Below are 23,821 nucleotides of genomic sequence, written 5' to 3' on the forward strand. Positions count from 1 at the left end.
AGGGTGCTGTGGTGCTGCTGGACGTGGTGGAGGTCACGTGGACTGCTGTCTTTTTCTCGTGCGCTTATATGAAGTACGATTTTTTTTTATCGCGCCTGACATGGTCCGTCGTGAGGAAACTGTGGCGATATTCTTTGGTCGCTGGAAGCTGCAGGGAAATGGGAGTCTTAGGATTCGCCATACGCTTGTCTCGTTCATTTTCTTTACTTTGTGATTACTTTTTGTCTTATTCAGCTGTCCACGTTGGCCCTCGTGCTGCAGGCAGACGTGGCGCATGCACAGGTCACGTGAGGAGCCCCAGGTTCCTGCGTTGTCTCGAAAGGCCATTGATCTGAGAGCGAATGAACGAGGGCGCCAACAAGCAGCGCTTGCACTTGGTCATTACGAGCAGACCCAGGTTAGAAGCTTAGAAATCAGGGGCAGAATTCACACAGATTTTCGTAAGTGCTTTTTGATATCGTCTGAAATTCGCTTTTACGAATAGTTCTAGCGTAAGATATTTTTGTGAATACGGGCCTGGATGGCTGAGTCGCCTGATTATTAAAGACTTTATGGCACTCGGTTTTTCATTTAAGAAACAAGGACAACAACAACAACAACAACAACAACAACAACAACAACAACAAAAAGACCTTTTACGATAGAAGCTCCCACGCACGTTTTCGAGCCTTCATTTCAAAATTGCTTACGACGTGTGACTTAAAGTGTACGTTTCCATCCCTTGTTTAAGCATACAATTTCCCACCTTGGCCGTAGTCTCGCGAGCTCTGCGACTGTTTGTTGAGCTGTGCTTATCAATATATGCGTGACCATATGCTGGTCACTAGACTAAAATGTCGACTTCCACTTTCTTTCTCTTAATTTCTTAATCTCCTTCCGTATGCGTAGGGAGCAAACCGGACATTCGTGTGGTTGACATCGCTGACTTCCCTCTCTCTCTCTCTTTCGGCTTCCACGGCTTGATGCCTGCATTTTTTTCCTGCTTATTCCCCCACCATACTTGCACTGCACCTTTCTTCAACCACCTTAACGTTCCCACTCAAAGCTTCTTTATTAATTGTATGGGCCAGCGCGCTGCAGCTCCGTGCTCCTCGCTGTCGCAGCTCGTTGGCTTCCCGCTGCTGGGTGACGTAAGCATGATGTCGCTTCGAGGGGCACGGCTTCGCGCTCGCATGCAGTCTCACAGTTTCGCTTTCGCGCACTTTGCCAGCCGAAATTCGTCGTGCCACAGTTCCGCGGGTAATCACATTTTTCCACATGCAAAAGTTGATGTGGCTTGTACGGAGAGCTCGTTTCAGTTTCCCAGTAAAGATGAGCCCGCTGAAACAAAAAAGGCAAAAATGAATTTTTGTTAATTACCGACTCATTACCACGTGTAAGCCGTCAACCCGTGGACGCCACCACTGACAGAATGTGTCCGAAGAAACCGTCCTTTTATTTAAAGACGACTCTATTTAAATATTACTTAGTCTTTGTAGAAACACCCCGTATATTCATGTATTGTCCTATGCATGTATTTTGTCCTCGTTTATTACTCCATTACGCAGAACAAACGTACGTTCACTGACACCTTTGTGTAGGCCAAAGTGCCGGCCCGTATGAGCCTAGGCTAGGGAGTGTCTGTGCAGCGCGAGCAATGGTGACCGTGAGCGAAATTCTCTTCATCCTGAGGTGAGGACAAAGCTGGGGTCGGAGAAGTGGCCTACCGACGATGCAGCGAACGAGAGCAATTTGATGGTGATGACCTTTTAACGCCGTAGTGACTACTACGGCCGTTGCCGTCTTTGCCAGCGTAACGGAAAGGACGGACGAACAAACCACACCAATTTTCGAGCTCTTATCTGCCTTCGCAGTAAAAGTGATGAAAAGGGGCGATTTGCCTACATCGCCCTTGCTTTGCTCTTAGCGCGCTTGTTATCGCCGATATATAGGATGTTTGGCTTTCGTTAAGCGATAATCTGCTTCTCGTGTGCTTTCTGAGTCGCTTACCATATCGCTTAACTGTTTAGAGGCGTTTCTGGGGCCGACGTTCCTAAGGGCTGTGCATTGCTGCTCGCAGTGCGTTTGATTTGACACTGATTATGGGATCGAAAACCGCTGGAACAAACAGTGTGCATGCATGATAAGCGAGTGGGTGCGCCTCCTCGAAGGAAAGTGTTGTCCCTTTGCGCCTGCACCCAGAGAGTTTATCTGCAATACCCGAAGCGCAGTCCTTTGCTGTAGCCGGCCATGCACTCAAAGCCGTGCCCGCACGGAGTGATTTGCGCCAGAACTATGGACGCTGCACTTGGGCAGTTCGAAGGCCCGGGAAATGTTATCGTTAATTCTGTAGTCGACCCAACGGCCAAAATTGCGCCTCTCCGTTCCAACAGCTGAAAGGTTTCTCAGTTTTGCCATGGCGCAAGTTGAATTGAATATGTGATATTCAGAGGCGTACTTGTTTGTTATTTTTCCTGGGGCCGCATTTCAAGTGCTAACAACTGTTAAAGCTTTGCTAAAGACGCGCCTGCTTGCATCGGAACTTTCTCGAATGTTATCGTTAGTTTTACATGTTGTCTCGTCTCTGAAACTTGTGTAGTCAGATTGTATGCGCGACGTGAATAGTGTTGCACTTTCTGGTAAAGTGTACGCGAACATCAGCCGACGCGTCTGACCCGTAGATCGGATTTCGACGATCGACGAGTCTGCTCGCTGCTGTCGTTGTGCCGAGTGTTACTTGTTTTGCTGGGCACAGCGTTTTTCATTAAACGGTTAGTTTAGCGATTTGCGTTGTGCCACTGTGGCTGTTCATCGTCATTACAACGTGACAATATGATTCCCGCCTTTGCGGTATGCAGTTTGCAGTGACTTATGCTTATTACATCCAGAGCAACGCTACCGCTGAAGTGGTCATCCATGGTGTCGAAATCGATTTTAAGCAAACACGAAATTTCTCATGTCACCGCGTCGATGAGTCAGGGACTCATTGTCCTCCATGTCACTCGACTCCTAATTAGCGGGTGATATTCTGCTACCTGAAGGCGGCCGTGTGAGATGTCGCCTTCTGGGTACCACGAAAAGGAAGAAAACCAAGCGCACGCGCGTCGAAGGGCATAAACTCGCGTTTAAGTGGTCACCTGGCCACTTACAAATCAGCTCGCACGAGCACACGGAGCGCGTGTACAGGTGGTGCTTCGAAGATGCGGTAACGTTGACGATGCAGTGATCACGCTGATCAAAGTAGTTTTTCGTTTGCCTCTGGCTTCTGCTTTCCGCTGAGCTTACTTCCACTTTACTGGATGGCGGACCAGGCAGCCTGCTGCGTCGGCGATGGCGTGAGCTATAAACAGCGCAAGACGATGAGGCCAAAGATACACGCACACACAGGACCATTCCTTTCTTTCTTTTTTACCGCCACTTCTCCTCCCTCCGCAGAGTGTTCCTCTTATGTCCTACTAGTAAACTGGGTTTAGCGCTTACTACACCAAACATCTTGTCCTTTGGCGCCTCTAAATTAGGCTCAAGCCATGGGTCACTGGTTACTGCTGTACACAAATTCATTGAAGTGTCAGGAAGGTTTCGCTCCTAGGCTACCGACTGTGGGACGCTTTACTTTATTTTCAATTTATCATAAACTTATGTATAAACCCCCAAAAATTTCTATTAGCATTTAGTTGCCTAATGCTTTGCTTTTAACGAGTGTCTTTACCTCTTCTGGTATTTTATTCGATGTATTTTTCAATCAACCTAGTGTGGCCAATCCCCCCTGTGGGTACAAGCCATGCTCTGAAACAACAACAACAACAACAACAACAACAACAACAACAACAACAACAACAACAACAACAACAACAACAACAACAACGACGACGACGACGACGACGACGACGACGACGACGACGACGACGACAACAGCGTTTGGGCGACTGTCCGTTTCTCGATGAAGGACTCTTCCTTCTTCTTCGGTCGGATAGGCAGAAGAGCATTACCTCAGGAATGGGACCTCGCACGTAGGAGAAGTCCTACCCGTGGCACACGAGCACAGAAAATGACATTACCTTGCACATGTCTTAAATTTTAATGCAATTTGCCTTGATTTCATTCACCATTTAAACCAGTTCGCGAGAACTAATTAGACTGAGGAATACGTACATCTCGACGCCGAAACTGGCGCACTGCAGTATAAATTAAGTACTTGAAACTGCCTATATCAGGTAAAAATAACTTATAAATAATTGTCAACCTTAACGCTCCTCTCAGGAGTTGTACTCGAACTTCTTTAGGTCGGCGCTGCGACAGCTTCGGCGCGGGAGGCCCCATCCTGCTTTTGGACTTTGGATTTGACACGCAGTGACCGAAGCTGCTGTGGTTGATCGCAGCGTTGTAAAAGAAAGCTACAAACTCATGCTAACGGCGCAATAGTAAACTTATTTTTACATTTCACTAGTCATGAAAGCCAGTTAAACTTGTAAATGCATATTTATTTTTAATTAGTGCCCTAAGATTGCTCACTGCAGAAGACGCTGTCATCGACATGACCGTGTCAAATGCAATTCAATCTTTAATGTGCAGCCAGTGGCGTAGCTAGGTCGTCTGGCACCCGGGGCCCATAGGTCTTCTGTCACCCCCCCCCCCCCCCCCCCCGATTGTAGCCGGCGGAAAGGGTGTCTTCAGACGTATATGACCCCCCCCCCCCCCCCGCCACTGGCCCCTTGCACCCGGGGCCCACGGCCCCCCGGCCCCCCCTGTTGCTACGCCACTGTGTGCAGCACCGCCGAAAAAAAAAATGCAGTTAAGGAACTTAAGGCAACATATTTTGTGCTTATGGCATAGGTATCATAAGTTGCCTGAAGAAGTCGAGTCTCACTGACTGCATGTTTTCACTGCATGGAGGAAAGCACCGACCGGGTGCGTCTACTCACAATTGTTCTTTATTTCCACGGTCGACCTTCTTCTGGTTTAGAATAGCCGCAGGTCTGGCAGTACGTTCCAGCCTCTATTGGAACGCGTGGTTTCGACTGCGTCGCCTGCTAGACTGAACCAGTTCGCATGTCACGAATTAGCCTGCAAGCGGTTGGCCCTTTAAGGCTTCCGATATTCTCCGTGTCTGCACCTGGGATTGGAACTGTTTCAGTGAAAACGAAAATTGTTGCATATTCAGCCGTTTCTTGGTTCTCTTTGTCATTAGGCACTCTTCTTGTATCGAGTCAGTACGACTCTAGTACGAGTCTGCTAGTTTCATTGCACTAGCTGAACGTACCATACAAAGGGTGCTTTCTTTGTGGATGTAGTTCAGCGAAAGGCTGCTGCGAGAAACCTGTTGTGAGTGCATGCAGGCTGTTTAACCTCGATGTAATCTGCCGCGGGCTTCAAGGCAACAGCACGACGACAAGCATTGCATACTATTATGAAGCTCGGCGGCCGTGATTTAGGTCCTGCCGTTAACTGTTTCTCGTTTTCTGCTGTGTTCTCGGAAGCACCCTCTAAACGCGAACGTTCCAGTAAACGGGCGCTTCACAGCGATTTCGCCGAGCTTCGTGATGGCTCCATAAACTCCCGAAGTGGCGCATTAAAAGCAATCTGCCGGCCGCACTGCCGTCGTAAACTCTACTTGCGTTGTGTACGGGCTCCTGCAACTTCTTCGCTAATATTGAATGTGAGACTCGCCCTTGTGTTTGTGCTTTAACGTCTTACGGAAGTTGGAGAATGTTGGTTTTCTTTACGGCTTTGGCCCGACATGGCAAAATATTTTTTGCCGGAGTGTTCCTAGAAGAGGAAAGACCGCGGTAAATATCTCGCTAGACGGTGGATCACCTCAACCGCATTGTCGACATGGGAGAAAGGAAGAGGAAGAAGGGAAAAAGGAGGATGGAGCGGAGCGAAAACTCACGACGGTGTCATTGTTACTTTGTCACCATCGTTCGGACTAGTCCAAGTGTTTGTGTGAATCAAAACTCGTCCGAAGCGATCAGGTGTGTTCCGCGAAGTCTACAGGAGAGCGAAAAAGAAAGCCCGCCTGGCAGCACTCGATCAGTGTGTGCTTCGCTCTCAAAGGCGCGCGCTCTTTGTGTACAGGGACAAGGTGACGCTAAATGTTCTCGCAAACGAGAATGTGTATTCAAGAGGAACTAATCGGTCGGAAACGGTGCCGCTCTAGTTTTGTACGGGAAAAACAGATTCGCGTGAGGGACAATTATTTTTTTGTTAATTACTCCCGCAGGCTTAATCAACAGTTTTATCCGTCGTCTGAATATGTCCTAACAAACGTCCCGTCTAAGCAAACCGGCGAAAGCGGAACTTGAAAACTGCGGGCCCGAGATCCCGGAGCTGCGCGGAGGTTGCCGCCGCCGCCGGACGCGGGAAACCCTCGCGCACCGCCGCGCGCGGATGCGACTCGTGACCGGAAAAACGAAGAAAAAATTAAATCGCTAGCGCCTGACCTTTGGACGTCACGACTGGGAGCGCGCCGCGCGGCTTCTTGTTTGACGACCTCCGGAGGCGGAACGATATATATATATCTGAAATAATGCGTCTCCCAGCTGCCGTCTCTGCCGCTTACGGGCTGCTGTTTATTTCTTTAGGTGAGCCTTATTTGTAGATATGAACAGGGTTTCTAAAAAAGTGCATTGTGCGCTTATGCCAAGAGCGAGAGAGAAATTTTAATTATGTGTGACAAGCAAGCATACACACATGGCCACATACACACGGACACACACACACGTATACGCGCGCGCATTACTACAGATCCAGGACAACATTCATTTGGGCTAGATGGTGCATACTTGAATTAGGAAGGAACAGCGCCAGGTTTCTTCTTCGTTTTCGTCTTAGTTGGCGCTGTTCCTTCATAATTCAAATTACTGCAGATGTTTCTACAAACTCCCGTTGCGGCCTGTGTCCTGCAGGAATGCTGCGACGTCTCGCAGCTGAAGTCGCGGGTCGTGTTGCATGCTTAGAGCTTTTATTGTTTCAACGTTTTGTGGCAGCCGTTGCTCGCAGCATGCCAGTTACTTTAAACCTGCGCAGGGTAAGTGGCTGTGAGCCTGCGGTGTGGCGCAGAATGAATGGCCACTGCGAGCCACATAAATGTGTTTACTACAACTGTGACCGTCATGTGCCACATTGTGTTCGGTGCAGGCGTGATGGAACGTGCCCATATTGCATGCGCTTAAATTTCGCTCACACGAGACACTGTTTATTTGAAATTCGTTTGTACTGCGCGCCATTGTGTCCCATGTGCGGTGTGGACGAGGTCCTGACTTAATTTGTATTCGCAGGTGCTTTACAACCTCAAGGGTAATCTTAAATTATGGGGTTTTACGCGCCAAAACCACTTTCTGATTATGAGGAACGCCGTAGTGGGGGACTCCGGAATTTCCACCACCTGGGATTCTTTACGTGCACCTAAATCTAAGCACACGGGTGTTTTCTCAAGGGTAATCTTGAAGGCTTTAACGTCTGACGTTTATTACGCAGAGTCTTTCAAGAAAATTCGGCGCACGATCACAGTTGGTTTCAGTCATCTGTAAGTTTGTGTAGCAGCAATTAAGTAATAGGGCATAACGTCCTCATTGCTCCACTATATATTGTTTACGAGGTAATTAGCACTGTGACAGCAGTTAATTTGCGTGACCTTCCATCTTTTTTAACCTTTTAATGGGATTGAAATTCCAATTGAAAACCCATAATGCAGTCTGCAATTCGCTCTTGTGCAGTCTTGACCCGCTATACGTGACTGTGGCCTCTTGGTTGAGAAAGCTGTGTCGAAACAGCTCGATGGAGCCAAGGAGCCGCTTGCAGGTGACCGAACACTGTTCTGTAAGGATTTAAGGGAAAGAAGAAAAAAATATGTCTTGTCCATTGCATATATGTTTAAAGAAGTAACTGGTTCTCCGAAATGATGAGTAAAACAATACATATATATCTGCAAATGATATGTTATGCACGCAATACTGTGCGATACTCTGAATTACAGACACAAAACAAATTAGGGAAGTGAAATCGGATGTTACATTACAGTAATAGCTAAACTTTCAATAATATTTTAGGATAACATCGTATCCTACGGCACCGAAATTGTTATGGTCCCACATCCTAAAGCTGCCCAATATTTGCAATATAAGTAAGAAGTTGTTTATTTTGGGCGTTTTTGGGCTGCCCACAGACTGCTGAGCTACTCTCACAGCCGAAAGATGCTTTGCGGAGCCGTCCTTTCGACGCGTGCGCGCTGCCTTCGTCAACATGCGCGCACAAGAAACGCCGCGAACGCTGTGAGGATGCCGACAGCTGTAAAAAGTCGAGAAACGATCCGGAAGTGAAAGGAACGAGGAAGACGGACACGGGAAAAAAAAAAGAAGAAAGGAACAGCAACACCGAAAATAAGATCAGCTCAGGAGGCCGGCAGACGGGAGACGTGTAACCAGATCTAACTGCCTCGCGCACTCGCACGTCGCGCCCGGGGCCACGAGTCGGGGATGCAGCAAAGTCATGCATTTCAATCGCGCTGGGCAGCTATCGTCGTGTCCCGAACATTCCTGCGCTCCCTTCGCGAATCGTGCTTCCCCCGTGGGCCCCCGGCGCCCGTCCCTGCGCGTTCGCCGACTCTGCTGCAGGCAGTGTTTCCACCCTCCGGTGCACCCAGCCCGTGGGAGCACAAAAGGAAGAGGTATGCGCGCCAGCCCCGATGGCACGGCAGCTTGAGTGCCGGCTGTAAAAGTCACTTTGGTGCTACTGCACGCGGGTTCGGGTCGAGGCTGAGAGCGGAGGAAAGTGAGTGAGAGGGGGAGCGCGGGAAGGTTGGATGCCAAGTTGGCGCCGGCGCGCTCCCTGCGACGGCTAGCCATGCCGTCCATAGATTATGCATGCAATGGAGTTCGCGAAACGTCGACCCCTCACCGCCCCAACCCTATACCCCTACGACTCAGGGCTTCACCGGCCTGCGCTTACGCGCCTGGCGGTGCGCTATAGTGTAACGGCGTGCGTATATATGTGCGCTTCCGTTAGACATCCCAGAGGCTGATCTTGAGGCTGCAGCGCTCGGTAAAGCCATCCTGGGGTGTTCCGCGCAGGAGAACGGTCTACCGGCGGCGGACGGTCACATAGTGGTAGGTACGCACGCGTGCGTGAATGATTTTCCTGCGAGGGCAGGTGTGACAAGTCCTTGTGTGGCCCTTTTAAGCCCCGTCTTCCCTTTTCGTCTACCTGAACCACCACGTAGGCCCTATAGCCGACCTTTCCTATGAGTAAGATCGACTTACCTCCTCGTGATAGTTGTACAGCGATGTCTGTCATGAGTAAACATCTAACGTACGTGATAGGAATAAGCATAAAAAAGGAATGCCAAGTCAATCAAAAGTAAGCTGTGTTTTTAAAATATTTCTTTCGCACATATCCACAACACAAGTAACCCACGCCTACTGGGGGAAATAGGGTGGTATGAGGGGCGAGGATAAAGGATAGGCTCAGGAGAAAATTATAAAACGGGGAGCATGCGGAAGACAACACAAATATTTATGAAGCGTGTTGGTGGTGCGGTCTAGTGTGTGATTGCCTCGCTTATTAGATATGCACTACATTTAATTTTTTTTTATAGTGGGAGGAGCGTAATTCTTGCCGGGCAGTTCTCAGCCACCGCGCACAACGGCCACTCGAGCTGACACAGAAGAGAGAGAGAGAGAGAGAGAGAGAGAGAGAGAGAGAGAGAGAGAGAGAGAGAGAGAGAGAGAGAGAGAGAGAGAGCTTCGAAGCTTTATAGAAGACGCCGCTCGAGGCCACATAGGAAGCGCGAAAAGGAGTGGAATTAGAATTGTGTTTCGAGACCTTCTTGCCGCCCGCGAAGTGGTCAGCCTTGTGTGAACGGGCCGATTTTCATCTTAATTTGCCTTTAAGGTATGCAGCCGCTCCTATATGCAAGCACCTTCTTGTAATCGACAATTGGTTAACGCAAGTGGCACGCCTGTGTAGGTGTCGGACAGCGCCGCCCCACAAGGCTCACAGATTGCACAAATCGACAGATAGCTAAAGAACGCAGTGCTCGCTACGTTCACCTGCGCGGGCCCGCTCTCATTTCTTTTCTACCTCCATATTTTTTTTTGCAGTTGCCTTGGGTTTACAATGCAGATTTACTTATGAGGGCATTGCCACCCGTTCAGAAGACGTCAGGGCCCGCGTCGCGGCGCCATTTAGTCGTGGTGTCGTTCTGCAGGCGACCGAGTAAAGCTGTTTCTCTGTCTCTCTCTCTCTCTGGCAACTCCGACAAGTTCTACGCACGAGGACTCAGAACTCATCTTCCCACTCTTCCAAGTCATAGCAGTTAACAAAAAGCACATTACTCTCCTTATTTGCTAACGAGAAAATGTGGTATTTTTCTCAATTTCTGTGCACGAGGACTCAGAACTCATCTTCCCACTTTTCCAAGTCATAGCAATGAACAAAAAGCACATTACTCTCCTTATTTGCTAACGAGAAAATGTGGCATTTTTCTCGCTGACTCTCGTTTGAAGCGCAGTGGCACCGCAGTTTTCTAGTACTCTCTCTCCGTATAGCATTGGGTCGGGCTCGTGAAATTTGTTGTCTTACTTATTCAATGCAGGGTGCTTTTTTATTGACAATACAGGCTTTTTTCAAAAGAAAAAAGAACTGTGACCGCGAGACGCCTGTCGTCTTCGCATACGAGCTCTTCGAATAGGCGGAAATACTTTGCCGCTGCTTAAGTTACGCCGAAAAGACTAGCAGAAGTTTATTAATTAACTTTCATGAGGGCCTTAGGGGCAGTTGATTAAACGGTGAACTTGATGGCAGTCACATTTTAATGCTCCCTCATTTTTTTTTTACGATCTCGAAAATCGCACCTAATTCCAGAAATTTATAATCGAACTTCACGGGTAAACCCAGGCAATAACGAAGCCGAGCGCCGCGAGAACACAGAGGAGGCGGCCTCGCTATCATATCAGACGGAAACGCCCCGTGATGACAAGCGCGAGGAACATTGAAACGGAACGTCTCGGCCAGCCGCGCAGCTACTGATACGGCCCGCCTTGTCTGGCAACCATGTGCCGCTGTGTGTGTCGTCGGGTCAGGGTTTCCTGCGGCATGGAATCATTTTAACTTCGCCCCGCACTTGTTTGCGGGGCTTTGCCGTCTGACGCGCAGCGGGACGCGCTCGGTCTCGATTATTGCCTGCATTTGTCTTTCAATTTCGATGATGAATATCTCAGATACTATCTTTGGGATTTCTAAAAAAAAAAAAAAAGGGTATGCCATAAGTTGTGACGACTTAGTTTTCCAAATAAACAACGGCCCTCGCGTTAATAGAAACAGTTAATTACCAAATTTTCTTAATTAGTCTTTTCAGCGTAACTTAAGCAGCGGCAAAGTATTTCCGCCTCGACGTAGAGCTCGTGTGCGAAGGCGGCAGGTGTTTCACGATCCATAGTCTTCTTATTTAAAAATCTGTATTGCTTAAAAGAAAGAAAGAGCACCTTGCATATGATTGCGCGCTAGTGTATCTTCACTACTCGGAACCTCTTATATACTTGGAATCTGCCGATTTTCTCATGTGTACTTCCCGTTGGTCTTACGATTTATAATATAGCCGTGCGTTAGCACGATATACCTATCTTTCTTGGGCGGTTACTTATTACTGTGCGCTTTCATTTTCCTGCATTGCGAATTTATCGCTTACGAGGTGTTCTTTACCCTTGAATGTCGCAGCGCTAGGATTTGCCCGTATTTCATTTATCGCACCTTCTGATGCCCTGTCGTTACAAGTTCCACCAGTGTTCGTACACGTTTTTTAGCGTTATGATAAATATCGAATTCAAAACACTAGCATTTCAACCGAACGGGAGCAAGGATTCCCTGAAGCCGTCAAGTAACGGCTTCTCCCTTTGGCCCCTTTAACAATATGTGAAAGCTGTCGTGAAGTATAAAATGAAATGAATGAATGAATGAATGAACCTCTCGTTGCGAAAGCCTATTTCTGTTGCGAGAGGAAGGAGCGAATTGACGTAGAGAGAAAAAAAAAAGTTGCGTCGAGGGTATGTAAGCGCTGCTGTGACTCAGGCCAAGGGACGAACGCCTTGAGCTGGCATTCGGCCGTGCATACACGGCGTCCGTCCGACGTTTCTGGACGTTGTTGACGGCTATATTTGCGCTCGCTGCGCGAAGGAGAGGGACAGGAGGGAAAGGAGCGATCGGTGATCGCTCTTTGTCGCGCTCCCGCACGCACGCGCGCATGTATATATGCCCACGCAAGAGCCCTCGCTGTGCCGGGTCTCCATTAGGAGCGGCCGTGCATCAGGCCGGCCATGACAAATGACGGGACGGCGCGCCGGGCGGCCAACGGGGCCCGCCCGGCCATCGGCCTGCACCCGGGACCCGCGGCGGCCACTGCGCAATCCGCCGGCTCGCTCGCATTTTCTCATCCGGTGACCTTCCGATTTTCTTTTTCTCTTTCTTTTCCTTCGTTTTTCAATTCAGATCTCGAACTCGGGGCCGCGTATAGCTGGCGCCTGCTGCTTCCCGCGTTTTACTTCTTCCTTCTCGTCCCCATCCTTGTGGGGAAGCTCGGTGCCCCCATTTCTTTGAGCGAACGACGGATGAATTAAAACAGAGGGAGGGGGCCTTCTTTGCTTGCTTCCTACGACGGCCCATGGGGGCCGCGGTGAGAGCGCACTTCGGGACGGGGTCACAGTTCGGCAACATCAATCCCGGCAGTGCGCGTGCATCTGCGCCACTGGTTGCCGCGATCGACGCCCCGCGCCAGCGCGCGAGCACGGAAGACGCGTGTGGGTTCGAGGGAACGGAGACGGGGTCGTCGTGGGCCTGCTCTTTCTAAACAAAACGTCAGCAGCTTTAATGGGAACCGAAAACCGTGCGAAGAACTTATACGATATCAGCACTGAAAGAAAGGAAGAAAACAACGCTGCAAATGTTGGCTGAAGTGTCCACGGTCGTGTAAAGAAACTCGTAAAAACGAAAGAGTATTTGCATGCAGTGGGCTTTGTATCTTGCTTACAGGCGCCGGTAAGAAGAACCGGCTGGTTTAGGAAAGATTTCGAGTGACTTAAGAACATACGTACAGTGCACGTAAGGAAGTTATTTTTCCACGTTCAACTCGAGGCAGGATTTGTCAGATCGAATGGTGCGGTGATCGCCAGTAAGCGTTATAACGGACTAAATTTTAGCCAGCTGCTGTTTAATTAAATAGTACTTTAATGTGCAGTTATCTGCAGCCCCTAAACAGAAGCCGGTGAACGGTCGAGGCATTTATTCGCAGTCCCCTTTGTAATAGTGCAGCGATTGACACCAGTCTCGCTGTACGTCGCTTAAATTGTGGATACGTGGAAAGAAGTGCGATACTTTGCTGGATTTCTACTAGGCGGATCTTTCTGGAGCACTCCCCAGACAAGCACAACTGTGCGTAAAAGTTGTCAGTCAAAACCTTTACCGAACTTTAGGTAATTCAAAACTTATCAGCGATTGTCTTGTCCTTTTATTCATTGGGTGTGCTGCAGGGTTTCGTTTTCGACCTGACGGGTCATGAACCTTTTGGTTTTGAAGATATCTTTAATTTATTTAATGACCAGTCCAAGGTAGCAGTATACTTGTTGGTTCATATTTAATAAATATGAAGGAGCGAAGCCTGAAACACGGACGAAGAAAGTGGACGGTACGAGCGCTGGCAAGTCCGAGCGCTCGTCCCGTCCTCTGTTTTCTTCCTTGTTCCATTCCAGGTTGCGCTCCTTTATATTTACTGTCCAACGTAGTTTAGTCATATATTAGGCTATATTGTGACAATTGTTCAGCTTACCACAATATAGTATCTGTCTCTGTATTTTAGTCAGACCTCAACGCTCTCACCAACTGGGGCAACGTCTAAATGCTAAACGATTTAAATTAATGAGAGAGAGAGAGAGAGATAACTTTATTTGGTCCATTAAGGGTTTAGCGTTCGGTCTTCGTCTTCATCGCTGCAGACGCTTGACCTTATTAATGAGGATCATTTAGCATATATCTAAGCGGCCAAAAACGAGCAAGACGTCGCGCCGGGAACCTCATTCTCGTTTCACGATTGTTCAAGCAGGTACGACAGCGACCTCAACTAACATGCACCAGCACTGATGCCCTACTGCATAGACCATGGGGGTCTGTCTCCAAAAGCACCGGCCTGACGCCGCGACAACGATCAGCTGAGTCAGCGTTGCGCGCCGGAGTCGATAACGGCGATCCTCCCTGGCTGAATCTCCCGACTCATGCAGCGATCCGGGCGTACTACACGCTGGCTTACATGCGCCGTGTTCAATTGAATCCCGAGGTGACATGTGAAATCCACGACTCAACAGAGCGAATGACAAACGATGCGTTAATGTGTTTCCGGGACCGTAAGGATGAACTCGTATATCCGCTCTCACATGATAGACGGATCGCGTACCTTCTGCGTTGATGTTAAAGCGAAACTTTTGTTGCGAACCCTCCGGGACTTTCCTTGCTGTGGCTGCTGCTGCTGTCTTGCCGAATAGCGCGCACTTGACAAAATTATTGTATTACGGGCTCGACGGTGGGGCCGAACTTCTGTCCTCCAGCACAGTAGCTCGGTAGTCATTAGGCCGCGCTCGCACGCATACTTCTTTCATTGCCAAGGCCAACTGGGTCTTTGAGATGATCGCTTTGTGCGTCACATTGCGTATATATAGCACGGGTGCGCGAGACCGCATGCGCGCGCACCAGTTTTATTCACGCCTTTGACTCGGGAATGAAATGGGCACACCTAAACCAAATTATTAACCCCTTCCACGCGTGCTTCGCTTCACATAGATTCCAAAGTGCGCGTTGGATGTTCATGTATTTTTTTTTTCTCGCAACCTTGCTGCCCACTTCGACTCTGCTGCACGAAACTGTCACTGCTGCCCGTACAGGGGAGGTATTGGGGAAGGACTCGCGCAAGTCGTCACTCTGACGGCGGCGACACCTAACGATCAGCGGGCGTGCAACACGGCGGCAGCGCAATGGCGGCCGATGGCAGCCACGCACGACTAACTGTGAGCGTGGTCGAAGCGGTGACAAATGACGCACCGGGCCTGTGCTGCTGGGACGCACGGTAACGGAGGACGTGAAAGAAACTGTGTCCTTAGACCGAGGCTCCCGAGCCAATTCGCCTCTTGCTTCTATGTTTCGAAGACCGTAAATGCTGTAATCGCTGAGCGAAGGAAACATGCGATGCAGCACTTCCAGAGCGTGTGAAAACGTCACAACAGCTGGTACCCATTGTGACGTCTGTAGGCCGACCTCTGTCATCGTTGTCCGCCCGAGATCGGGCTTGGTCGGGAAGCGCAAATCCCGTGTGCTCTTGTCACCGTGGGGTCATATCGGCGCAGCTGCGAACTTCCAGTTGCATCATGTGTCACACAAGGCTGGCTGGTGTCGTGGAGCGAGTTTCATTTCACTGTGAAGCCCAGACTATCGCGTTTGTTGCCTGCGACGTGAAGCAAATGACGCTTGCTAAAGCGGCATGTTTTGTAGCAGAACATTTTTCTTTGTCGGTGTGCAGGTGATGCCGTATTTAGCTCCTAAAGCGGAAGCATTTTCGTAGCTTAGTTTGGCGGCAACTGTCATCGTGTCTTTTTGCGTTTGTCATGGGATTGTTATTTTATTTGCAGTGGTGATTGTAACTCAGGGGAGAGGAGAGTTCTGCTGGCCGCACTGTAGCTGTCTATCCGACGGCTTACATCTGAACATCGGCTAGAAGTGAGGTAATCGAAAAAAGTGGACGGGCGTATAGGATAAAATCTCTCTCTCTCTCTCTCTCTCTCTCTCTCTCTCACACACACACACACACACACACTTTACCTCCCCTCCCCTCTATCCCCAGCGTAGGGTAGCAAACCGGATCTTCCACTCTGGTTATCCGTTATCCTACCTGCCTTTCGCCTTTCCTCTCTCACTCTCTGTCTCTCTCTCTCTCCTTTCGCTGTCCCATGCGCACTTAGAAGTCAGTAGATCTCTTGTTTTATTGTACGACTTCATATCAAGAATTATTTTAATATTATTTCGGCTGTCGTCAGTCAGTGGCGCGTTGTTTAGACGCCGTGTGCGATGTTACGCTGTGCGATGACAAGGTGTGCTGCATGTGATATACTTGTCAGTATACCCGACGCAGAAGGAACGTAGCGCCCGTGCCCTGCGTTCACTCTGCTTATAGCCTTCGACTGCGTCAAGCTGCTCGCAATGGATCGTGCCGAGGGAACCGAACGGTCAGGCGTGTCCTCACGCATTTGTGCACCTTCATTCATTCGATGAGGCGGTAAGCCCAGTTGGTCGTAAAACAGCACAATGGTCGCTGCACGTGCGTGCAGCCCAGACAATGCGAGCAGCAGGAGCTCTTATCACTCTTGTGCAGCTGCGGTCCACCTTGCCTTTCGTTTCGCGTTTCTTTCTTCGTGCTACGCTCCTCGTGACAGCGTGCGCGCCTCACCTTCCATATGCCGTGCGCGTCGTGTCACCTTTTTCTCTTGTACGACACGTGTTGCGTATGGTATAGCGTACTGTTGTCCGGGCAGTCGCTGTTGTCAGCGGAAGCGTGACGCTTTTCTTTTGAGGCGTTAGGATTTTCTCCGCTCCCCCACAGTGCGGTCAACGGCATCCGTACTTCACTCATATTGCGTATTTTCTTAGTGCACGTATACAGTGATCTTTTTTTTTTTTTTTACTCCAGGCTTCAGACGCCTTGATGCAGATCCCTGTGCGGGTTGCCCTCAGTCGTGCATGGCCTGCAATTCCCGCAATTTAGACTCCTATAGATATGATAGGCGGTGTATAGCGTACACCAGCTGGATCCATACTATGTAAAGATTATTTTCCGTCGATTCTGCTCTTTTCTTATCACTCATCGCAACGGGTGGCCGATGTCGGCGATAACGGGCAGGCGTGGCGTCCTGCCAGCCGATGACGAAGGGCGACATGAATGGAAAATGAATAAAACTGCTACATAGTACGACTCCTACTCAGCAAACATTTCTTTAACTGTGCGAACAAACGATCACAGAGAGAGAGCAGACAAGGACAAGTCCGTGTCTGCTCCTCTGTGATCGTTTGTTCGCGCAGTTAAAAAAACATGTTTGCTAATATGCACCAACTCGCCCAACAAGTTCTATCCTACTGAGCATGCCGCACTTTTTCTTCTTTTTTACTCCTGCGTATTTACTCTGTAAACAGTGCATGTATGCACAGATAGCGTGTAACGTACAGACGCGCCTGAGTGAAAGCGCTGTCAATGTTGTATGAAACAAACCGCCGCGGCGTCTCCGTTGCGTCAGTTGCGATATGGCACGCACAAGTTCTGTTGCACTTTACCTTTCGACAACAGTCACTGTTCCTTCGCCGAAAAGACGCTTGTGAGTCGTTCTTGTGCCGTCGAGACGCGTGTTCACGTAGTACATGGACGAATCGCGAAAGGTGGGCGACCGACTTTGTCCCAAGAGGTCGCTTTGGTTGAGGAGTGACTGTTATGGGATTAAATTGTGCAGCAGCTTGCGCGTCGTAACTGGCGCATCTTGCCTCGGCGGGACCTTATCTCGTGCGTCGCCTGGCGACCCGCGCACATCTGCCGCTTGCTGGGCCGCTACGGAGATCGGGTGTCTCGCCCTCGTCGCCGAACGCGCTGCGCGCGATGAAGCCAGCAGCCGCGTGATATTGCTCAGGCGGCACACACGACGCTTGATTCATGGGCGAGCCCGCTTCGACTCTGGTTTCAAAAAAATCTCGGCCGTTCTGAAGAAAAGGAAAAGAAAGATTTCCGACAGCTCATTCGTTCAAGGCGTCCAAGATACGATAGCTGACTACGGAAAAGTTGAATGGAGACAGGGAGAGATGCGTTTCCTTTAATCGTTTTGTCTTCGCAGTGGCGTAGCACGCGTTGCAACCGAGTGCAATTTCTAAGTTAGGTACACCGGCGAGCGTGGCTTCGACAGCACTTTATCTCCAGTATAGGGCCACGTCGGATGGGATCTGATGCGCACATTGTGTGATGAACCTGACATCGGAAATTTGTGGCCTTCGACAAGCGAGCCAAGGGTCAGGCATGCGGTGATTCGCAGAGCTTGCCGACCTGAGCAGCGCTAAGAAACTTTTCCGGCCGAGATTGCGCGTGCCTCGTCTTGTCTCGCCGCCCCAGCCAATTAAGCTTTGCTCTCGAGGGCTGTCGGACGTGTACCGCAGAAAAGAGGACGCCCCGTCGGACGCCGGCTTTTCTCAGTGCCCATCGCTAAGACTTCTCGCAAGGACACATCGTTACTTGCGCGGTGCCTTTTCTTTCCTCACCACTGTTGGCTGCTTGCTTTTGTTTGTCGGCACCTCTCGCCGTGTACTGCTTTATTCGGCCGCCACCCGTGTCCTCTTCCTTCTTTGTCCCAGCTCTCAGGTCGTCTGCTTCGCGTGTCAGCTGCGAGCGGGGGATATTGGACGTCACGAGACAGCAGCTTCGTCCCAGAGATAGAAGGCGTCGAGAGCGCCGGCGTTCGCCCTCCCCCGTTTCTCATCCTCTCCTTTCTTTCTTTTTGCCCTCGCAGTTTATCCCCGCTTACTTTCCCATTTATGACCTCCTTATTTTCGTTTCGCGCATCTTTTGTCCTTCGCACCCGCGGTGCCTTCTCTCCTTATTCGGGCGCGTTCCTTTCAGGCACCGCCCAAAGCATGCGCCGAAGCAAAGCTGCGTTGCTTCTCCGCATAGCCGTCCGTTCGTTTCGTCGATGCACCGAAGCAGCTCACGCCGGCTCTCCTAAGTAATGGGACACTAACTCATTTCTTTCTTGCGCTTTCCTTGGCGCGTCGTCGGTTTGTCGTCGTCCTCGGTGAACACTGTCCTCGACGCTTGAAAAGGAGGGTTTCGTCTTACCGCGGGGACTTGCGGAGCGCTGTCGCGTCTGTCATCGACACCACCGCTCGCCACCGTGCTTGCACTTCTGTCGGGCGGGGTGGGTGCGGCCATGCCGCCGTTTCGTTTCCGTTGCTGCGCCGCCCCCGTTCTATGCATCAGCCCTGGAAATTGATACGCCTCGGACCTTACCGCCTGTCACCACTTCTACAGCTTGGCTTTTTGCATTGTTTTACTTGTTTCGAGAGAAAAAGTGCGCGAACACGTGCCATGGCCACTTCTCCCCTCGGTATATGCCGACGAACTGTTTACTTACTTTTCTTAGGGCTCAAGTAACCTTGAGAAATGTGTGTCAAGTATGCCCCAAGAACCGGTATATTCGCGACCGTATATAACGGTTCTTAGCTTTACTCTTATGCAAATACATACAGCGTTAATTAATAAGTACGTTCCAGAATAACAGAGGGTATACATACACCCTTTCTTAGCATATGATATTTAGGTGTTGGTACCTATAAGTGAAGCCAACTACTGCTTTTCAGGTAAAATAAGCACTCAAAAAGTGCTAGCAGTACTGCTTGTTTCAGAGAGTTTACACGCTACTTCTGGATTGTGCGCGTGGCGCTTGCTCAATCTTCTTAAATATGGTTTCTTCGCCAGAGCACTTTTCTGTTACGTAAACTTAATCTTTAGGACACATTTTGGATCATAGAACGACCATCCGAAGCCGGGTCTAATAAGAAAGCTATCGATGCCTTTACCTCTGCGCTTTAAGTTACGTTCGTTATGTTCGCGGCATGTATATTATATAAAGCCTTATTAAGGGTTGGGTGGTGTTGGTGTGTGTGGAGGGGGGAGGGAGGAGGAGGAGGGCATGACTGGCGTGTTATGCACGCAAATAGTGGACGTCGGCTTCGGTCTCGCGAAGCTTCTGACGCCGTTCCGCCAGATTTTGTTGGGGAGACGGCTCCTCGCTTGGCCAGGAAAGATCGCGTCATGGCATCGCGTTGAAACTTCCGCACCGAACTTCCCATACGCCGCGCGCGGCTCATTTGACTCCACCGATACGATGTGCAGTACACTATGACTGGACTGCGCCCTTGTTTTAGGCGTAGCATGACAGCAAATAGTCAATGACAAATCTTATCTACACGCTGTAAGGATTGGGGGGCTCAATTCCACCTCTCGTAACCCGTTGTCAAGATTGGAGTCGGGCGTGAATTAGATGGTAGCTGGTCCATGCCGTCGTCCAACTTATCCACGCTGAGGACGTTGTTGAAGGAAAGGACTGCTTCTCATCGAGAACGAGGAATATGGGTTTGATTACAGTATCTACATAAGGACGTTGCAGTTCATCAGTCTAGCATGACTGCCAGAGAAAATACTGAAGAGCCGCACAACAGCGGTTTATAAACACTCGGTCTTCCCTCGATACCAAGGTGAGGGAAACGTTCGACCAGTCATCGTAAACGAGTCGCCTCTCTGCACGAGGGATTACACACACACACTTCCGCACAGGTTCACGGTCCTCAACCGAGGTCAGGCGGTCTTCGCCGAGCTCGGGGCTTACGTCAGGAAAGGTGCCTTTTATTCCCCGAGCTGACCCCCGCAGCGCGGCCGGTTGCCCATTGTCTTGCGTCTCGAACGGCGCGTGGGAAGGGGCCTTGAACTACGTTCCCTCGGGGACTCCCTCGTTCACAGCAGACCAGGTGAGAGGTGGCGGGTTCAGGCACAAAGCCTGCTTCGTCGCACTCATCTTGGCTATAGCGACGGAGAGTCGAGGACGCGCGTATTGTTCTCCACACACAGTCGACTTAGTCACGCCGTAGCTAGAGGTTTGCGGTGACGTTCCAGGAAAAGTTGACGCCCGCTGTCGCAACTGGCTGGCAAAACTTGCACGTCAGCGGGCCGTTCTTAACAACGCCTGCCGCGGGAAATATTCGTGACATGTTGCGCAGACGTACCGCTGCAGCGTTTCGTTTTGGTCGAGACGAGTTACGCAGTGAGCGGTGTTAAGAACGGCCTGCTGAGGGGTCAACATGCAAAGTTTTGCCAGCCAGGTGTGACAGCGGCGTCGACTTTTCCTGGAAAGCCACCGTCATCCTCTAGCCAAACGGCGTCACTAAGTCTACTGTGTGCGGAGGACAATGCGTCGCGTCCGCGACTCTGCATCGCGGGATTGCCGAGATGAGTTCGACGAACCAGGCTTTGTGACTGAACACGCCACCGTCGATCTTATCTGCACGAGCGGGGGAGTTCCCGAGGCAACGTATTTGGCGGCAACGTCCCACGCGCCTTTCAAGACGCAAGACAATGGAGAACCGGCGGCCATGCTGCGTGGGTCAGCTCGGGGAATAAGATGCACCTTTCCTGACGTAAGCCCCGAGTTCTGCGAAGACCGTCTAACCTCGGTGGGGACCGTGAACCTGTGCGGAAGTGTGTGTGTGTGTAAGCACTCCCGCAAAAAGGCGGCTCGTCTACGATGACTGGTCGAACGTTTCCCTCACCTAGGGATCGAGGGAGGACCGAGTGTTTATAAACCGCTGTTGTGCGGCTGCTCAGTGTACTTTCTCTCGCAGTCATGCTAGACTGATGAACTGCAACGTCCTTATGTACATACTGTAAATAAACCCATATTCCTCGTTATCGATGAGAAGCAGTCCTTCTCTTCAACAACGTCCTCAGCGTGGATAAGTTGGACGACTGCATGGGCCAGCTACCATTTAATTCATGCCCAACTCCTATCTTGACAACTGGTTACGAGCGGTGGGATTGACCATCCCAATCCTTACAGCGGCAGCTCACCTCACGACCTTTCCCATCGGTTTTAGCAACTCGCAATATCCTGTTGTCACACGTGGCGGTGGCGTGGAATCGAAGATTGACGTGTACAATGCATGTGGCCATGGCAGAATGCATTGAACTGAACTGAACGGTAAAAACTTTAAACTTACGGCACCTTCACACCGAAAGCGGATCCGGCCGAGCGGCCAAACGGGGCGGCGAGCGCGTGCGGCTGTTCAGACCGGCCGGCTTGTCTGGCTGTCCGCGCCGCTGGGGAGGCGGAGCATCTCGCAATTTCAAGGACGTGCCGCCTCCTCGCGATACTTTCGGTTCTATAGCTTTCTTGCAGTTGGCTTCCTTGTCCCTTGGGTTACATTTGTCGTACAGGGACGGTTACTGTTTCACTGTGTCCAGCAGCAGTTCCACAGAGAACACAGCCGGTTCCGACATGGTGGACGCCATTTGCATTTTCTCGGCCGAATGTTTACATTCGTTCACCAGCGCTTCCGCCGTCTCGGGTTCTGATCGGCTGCGGCCAAAGCAGCCAATCTTTCTGTGCGGAAAAATCGGTCCGTGTGCGATCCGGCCAAGCGGCCGAATCCGCCTGTTCGCTTGCCCGCTCCACCTTCGGTGTGAACGTGCCTTTACTGTGAGCCGCTGAGTGGGTCTGTTGAGTGGATCTGTTTACAAATGTTGAGGGGTCTTCGACACTCTCAACATTTGTAAACCGATCTTAAGGGTACTGAACACTATAGGAAGAGACTGGTTGGAGCCCTTGTAATGCGATCAGGAGGCCTATAGTGCATACGGCTAGGGGCAGTGAGCTTTTAGTCGCACGCCTATCGGGCTTCCTTCGTTTTCAAAAAGGATGTGCCTGAATGAACCTTTCGTTTTCATATGGCTGCGTTTTGAGCGCGCCGTACTTCTGCGAGATTTGCTTCTGTTATATTGACAGCCGTATTTACACTATAATATGAAAGATTAATAAAAGGCTTATAATTTTCACAATTGTGGCATCACATTTAAGCAGATTGCATTTGACGCCTTCAATATAACTTCACGGGAATGCATTATCGGGTGGTTCGTTGGCCTCAGCCACAAGTTCAGGAAATTAGCTTTATGCTGCTGTCGAGCATATCGCTATTTAGAGTCCGTGAGTCGGCACGACAACGGTCACGTGTCCGACTTATCGAAAAAAGGAGCTAGTGTGACAGAGTGGAAAGAGCTTAAGGGCAGACAAGGAATGCTCAGTTTTATGCATTCGCAAGCTCTATATATAGGTGACCAGTGGTGTAACGAGCGCGACAACGGAAGGTGTGTATTGCAGATGCGTACAGGCATAATTGGGACTGCATTTTCACCTTCGTAGCTGTTTACGCGGTGAGTGCTCAAGCTAACAGTGACGATTTTTCGTCAGGGGATTTTAGAGATCACTTTCCTGCATGGCATGCTGTTTTCGTTTAAACGAATCTTTCGCTCTTCGTACCGCCAGGGGGGGGGACGACCAGACGGCGCTACAAACTGCACATGCATTTCAGAGTGCCCGCGGTGCCTTCATATTGCAGTCTGCACGTGTCCTCTCTGCCAAAGGTTGTTCTATTCAACTTTGCGCTGTTAACTCTTGTTGCGAAACGAAGGGCTGCACCGATGGCGGACATCCTACGTCCGGTTTCCGCCCAAGACCGCACTCCTGAACAACCAACTTGGCCGCTCAACTCACGGTATTGCCGCCAAGTTCGTTTCGATATCGCTGCATACTGCACGTTGGCTCGGTGCTACCGAGAAAAGGCGCCACATTTGGGCGGTATTGGGGAGAAGGACGTTCGAGCTGTAGCTTGGGCTGCGCCCTTCTAGTCCTGCAGAAAATATATACACTGAGACGCAATGTACGTGATCTTGAGGCTTTCCTGCATCGACAGCATGTGAAGTCCCGCTTGTGTCTGCTTTAGTTGGTCGAACTTACAGAAGGCAAACGCTTGACCATCTAATTGTACTATAAGAGAGGTCGCAGGCTGTGCAGGTCAGCGGTCAAGATAAATGGAAGGTGTCCGGAGTATTGGTGAAAAACAAAAAAACAGGAAAGAGAGGGAGCCGAGGTCGTCACAGGCATGGGTAATGTTACAGGGAAAGAGGATTTAATCAAGAGAAATAATATAAAGATAGAGATGGGCAAAAGCTAGACTGCAA

At 50.2% G+C, this 23,821-nt stretch overlaps 1 protein-coding gene across 1 annotated transcript in view; it reads left to right on the forward strand.

The window, feature by feature from the left end:
- The window catches only part of LOC126542817 (uncharacterized), a 491,679-nt gene that overhangs the window by 37,624 nt on the left and 430,234 nt on the right, over positions 1-23,821 (forward strand). The gene's annotated exons all lie outside the window — the stretch shown is intronic.

This window comes from Dermacentor andersoni, chromosome 2 (assembly GCF_023375885.2).
Source record: "Dermacentor andersoni chromosome 2, qqDerAnde1_hic_scaffold, whole genome shotgun sequence".
In the NCBI taxonomy this organism is placed as follows: domain Eukaryota; kingdom Metazoa; phylum Arthropoda; class Arachnida; order Ixodida; family Ixodidae; genus Dermacentor; species Dermacentor andersoni.